We start from the raw sequence: 4932 nt of genomic DNA on the forward strand, positions 1-4932 counted from the left end.
TCATACTGACCTTTTAGAATTTCACTAATTTCTTTGTTGTCCTCTGTGTACAGTTGTAATTAACGGTCCAATACTGGTCGAGGTTTTTGATTTTGATTTTGCGTATGTGAGAAAATATTTTGGATTTTTCTTTACCTCTTGTATAGCTTTCTGTTCCAGTTCCATTTCCACAGACTCGTATGATCGCTTCAACGTTTGTTCTACTTCTTCGATCTCCGTTTTTAGGTTTATTTTCCTTTCTTGTGATAGTCGTGTCTGTTTAAGTATTTCCGTTATTTTGTTTCTTCTTATGTACAGTCGTCTGCGTTCTCTTTCTAGAGTGGTCCTCTTTCTGCCCCTCCTCACAGGTACGTGCTTCAAGCAGACCTTGTAAGCTTCAGCTGTCAGTTGAGCTATTCCCTGTGTGGGAGTTTTGTCGCTTAAGACCGTCTCTCAGTGATTGTTTGCAAGGTCTATATATATTTTTTCCAAGTTGATCCTCTTATTGTTGAAATTGAATTTATTGAATACCCCTTCTCGCGTGTTGGTTATCTTGGACCTACTACCGTTATTAATGTTAGTTCGCACTTCAATGATCTTGTGGTTCGAGTATGTAGTGTCTGAGATTGTAATGTCTCTAATTAGTTCATCATTGTTTGTGAATATCAGGTCCAGTGTGTTTTCGTTCCTAGTTGGTTCTGTAATCTTGTGACTGAGCGAGAATTTGTCACAAAATCTCAGTAGTTGTCTGACCTGTGGTTGGTTATTTCCAAGGTGATTTCCTGCTATAATGTTATTGTTTACTATTCTCCATTTTAAACTGAGTAGATTGAAGTCTCCAAGAAAGATAATATTTCGTACTGGGTTTGCTAGGTTATTAAGTAAAGAATAGTCTCTATTTTGTGTATCTGCTCAGTGAATTCCTCAACTGTTGCATCTGGCGGTTTGTATATTAGAATAATAATTAGATTTATATTTTCTACCTTGATTCCCAGTACCTCTACCACCTCATTGGTCGAGTTCAGGAGCTCTGTGCATGCCAGTACCTCTTTAATAAACAGACCTACTCCTCCATTTTACCTAATTACTCTGTCACATCTATATAGATTATAATTTGGGATCCATATTTCACTATCCATGTAGTCTTTCGTGTGGGTTTCTATAAATGCACCAAATATTGAGTTCGATTCTAATAGAAGGCCATTTATGAACATAACTTTATTTTTTGATTTTGACTTTAGGCCTTGTGTGTTTGTAAACATGAATGATTCCCCATATTGTGAGTCACTTCTGGTAGGCTTTGGTAGTTCTCCCCCCCCTCTTCATCCTGGTCCAGGGTGTGTTGGTTTGGTAGTGGTTCGTCCAGTGCGGGTGTAGTGTAGTGCGGGTGTTGTGTGGTGTAGTGTGGGTGTTGTGTGGTGTAGTACATGCGTGCGTGATGATGTCTTGTGGATATCTACCTCCCCCTCTGTAAGCCAGCAATGATTCTATCTGTCTGTTCTTCTCACACACACACACACACACACACACACACACACACACACACACACACACACACACACACACACACACACACACACACACACACACAAGCAGGGCAAAGGATCTGAGCTACAATCCTACAAACACAATTGGGTGAGAATACATAGGTACTCAAACCCCTCCCCCCCCTCCCCCACCCCCACGAAATCCCCCTCCCTAAAACAAAAACCCATTTTTAAGACACCTAAAATCACATTTAACACTTTAAAAAAGACGATTTTCACCCGTAAACAAAATCCCACAGCAAAAGTCACTTCACTTAAAAAGCAAGATAATAGATAAAGATAAAAGAGATAAAAGCAAAGATAAGCAGACCAAACAACAGCGAGAAAACAATAACAAAACAAAAATAGAAAAAAATATATATATATATAAAATGCCAAAAAGCCGAAAAAGAACAATAGAATAAAAAAAAAAAATATTCCATGCTCAAAACCGCATTCAGAAATTTATAAAACTGAAAAAAAGGCGAAATTCACATAGAGCTTTTAATTACCTAAATGAGTCTAATAGCATTTTGGACACACCAATGCTTTTAATGCAGCCCTTTCCAACGGTAATAGCAAGAGTAACAAATAGTTGTTGATAGCATACATTATTCAACACTTGTACATCTAGTCGTCCCTTCAACTTCTAGTGTGTGGTCTGGTCAACATACGTCAGCCACGTTATTGTGACTCATCGCCTGCACTTGTATATCTGACTCAGTGTAACATGTACTGACAGGACCACACACTAGAAGTTGAAGGGACGACGACGTTTCGGTCCGTCCTGGACCATTCTCAAGTCAGTGTAACGTGTACTGACAGTAGAGGGTCACTCAACACTGAAACAGTTGGGCTCAGTGTAATAGCCACCTGTGGGTTCCGTCCTCATTACGCACCTCTATGAAACTAAGTTATGGGTATTTTTTAATTTACTCATCTAAAAAATAGGTGAAGAAAATGAGATTTGGGTGAAAAAAAATGAGGGGAAATTCACTCTGTTGAGTGCAAAAATGAGACCAAATTGGTTGGTGGGAAATAGGCGCTCTTGGTCACGCGAGGAAATTATAAAACTCCCTTCATAATGGGACTACATGCGTTCAAAATGGGACTACATGCGTTCATAATGGGACTACATGCGTTCATAATGGGACTACATGCGTTCAAAATGGGACTACATGCGTTCATAATGGGACTACATGCGTTTATAATGGGACTACATGCGTTCATAATGGGACTACATGCGTTCATAATGGGACTACATGCGTTCATAATGGGACTACAAGCGTTAATAATGGGACTACATGCGTTCATAATGGGACTACATGCGTTAATAATGGGACTACATGCGTTCATAATGGGACTACATGCGTTCATAATGGGACTACAAGCGTTCATAATGGGACTACATGCGTTCATAATGGGACTACAAGCGTTCACAATGGGACTACATGCGTTCATAATGGGACTACATGCGTTCATAATGGGACTACATGCGTTCATACAGGGACTACACTATCAACTTGCACTTGATAGTGTTGAAATCTAGCAGCCATTTCTCGGATCATCTCTGCAACCTGTTCAAGTCATCCTGGAGAATCTTGCAGTCCTCATTGGTCTCAGTGTGTGTGTGTGTGTGTGTGTGTGTGTGTGTGTGTGTGTGTGTGTGTGTGTGTGTGTGTGTGTGTGTGTGTGTGTGTGTGTGTGTGTGTGTGCTTAGACCTGTGTTCTCTGTATCCCATCTCCTTTATTGAGCAAATACATTTTTCAAGTTCCAAAAGGGATTAAGCCCACACTGCTTCCATTTGTAGCCTCCATGGTCCATTGCTTCCACCAGCTTTACTCTCCATGTTTCGTTCCATCCTTCTGTATCCTTTGTATCCCATTCTATTTTTTCACGGATGAAGTCCCCAACGATTAGTAGTTTTTTGTTATGTTTGTGTATCATTTTAGCCACAGTGTTAGTACAAGATCCTTTGGCATCGTCGTATTCCTGTCCTTAAGTGATATTCCTAGTCTGACTTCATGCAGGTCGGCGTTCAATCCCCGACCATCCAATTGGTTAGGCACCATTCCTTCTCCCCCATCTCATTCCGAAATCCTTATCCTGACCCCTTCCCAGTGCTGTATAGTCGTAATGGCTTGGCGCTTTCCCCCTGATAATTCCCCTCTCTCTCTCTCCCCCCCCTTTCCCCACTCCACCCTGTCTCCCAATCTCCCCTCTCTCTCACCTCTCCTCTCTACCTTACGTTACTCACCTGGAAGTTGTAAAAGCCCATTACCACTATTTTCCCTATTATTGTAATTCCCATGCTTTAATCGGTGTCAATATTTAATACTTCAATATTTTTCACTTTTCATGCTTCATGTTCCTCTTTAACAGCCTGTGCAAGGCCTCTGCGTCCCCAATCAGTTCTTGTATTGATATCTCGTACATGATCGACCGGGTTGTAAATCATACCCCAGACTGCGAGCAGCAGCGTACCCCAGACTGCGAGCAGCAGCGTACACCACACCGGTTGGCCCGGGGACATTGATCCTCCGAACCGACTCAAGGTACTCCCTGAGGAGTACCTTGACAGCTGCTGGTATATTGGGTTTTCTTCCATCGGGGTTTTTCCTTCTTTTCCTTTACTTGTTAGCGAGTCCATCAGCATTTGTGTGCTTCGCTTTGAGGCTTTCATTTATGATGTTACTATATGTGTCAGTGGAGTTTTTCTGAGGGGAACTATGAGTGTAGAGGCAGGTGTGAATGGAGCTGTTCTGGTGTGTGGGATTTGTTTTGGGGTGGAGAGAGAGTATGGGGGAACAGAGTCGACTTTCTTCTCCACATACTGGGAGAGGAAACACATGTGTTTGCTTCTCTGGATAAACACTATTCTATATATATATATATATATATATATATATATATATATATATATATATATATATATATATATATATATATATATATATATATATATATATATATATATATATATATACACCTAACTAGGTTACCCAGCTGTGCCCAGGTCTCTCCCTCCCCCCACCCCCATTTCCCCACTTACCCCTGTCTCCCAATCACTCCCTTCTCTCACCTCCCCTTTCTCTCTCCCCTCTCTACCTTTATCTATCCCTCTCTTAAAATATCCCCCTTTCCCTTTCCTTCTCTCCCTATCTCTGTTTCTGTCTGTCTGTCTATTTATCATTCTGTCTCTATCTCTCTCTGCCTCTCTTATCAAAATAATATAATAATCTCCCATTGGCATGTGGGAAGTCCACCGATGGGTGGAGCCTAAACGCTTGGGCTAGCCTCACAAAATTGCCGTGGAGGACTGGTGGGCACGGATGGAATGTCACAGGCGGGTTGGGGTCGACCCCATTGTTCCCCCTCTAAAAAGAGTCAACCCCAATGGCTCAACATATATAAATAAGTAGGTCT

Source organism: Procambarus clarkii, chromosome 88, assembly GCF_040958095.1.
Source record: "Procambarus clarkii isolate CNS0578487 chromosome 88, FALCON_Pclarkii_2.0, whole genome shotgun sequence".
NCBI classification, from domain to species: domain Eukaryota; kingdom Metazoa; phylum Arthropoda; class Malacostraca; order Decapoda; family Cambaridae; genus Procambarus; species Procambarus clarkii.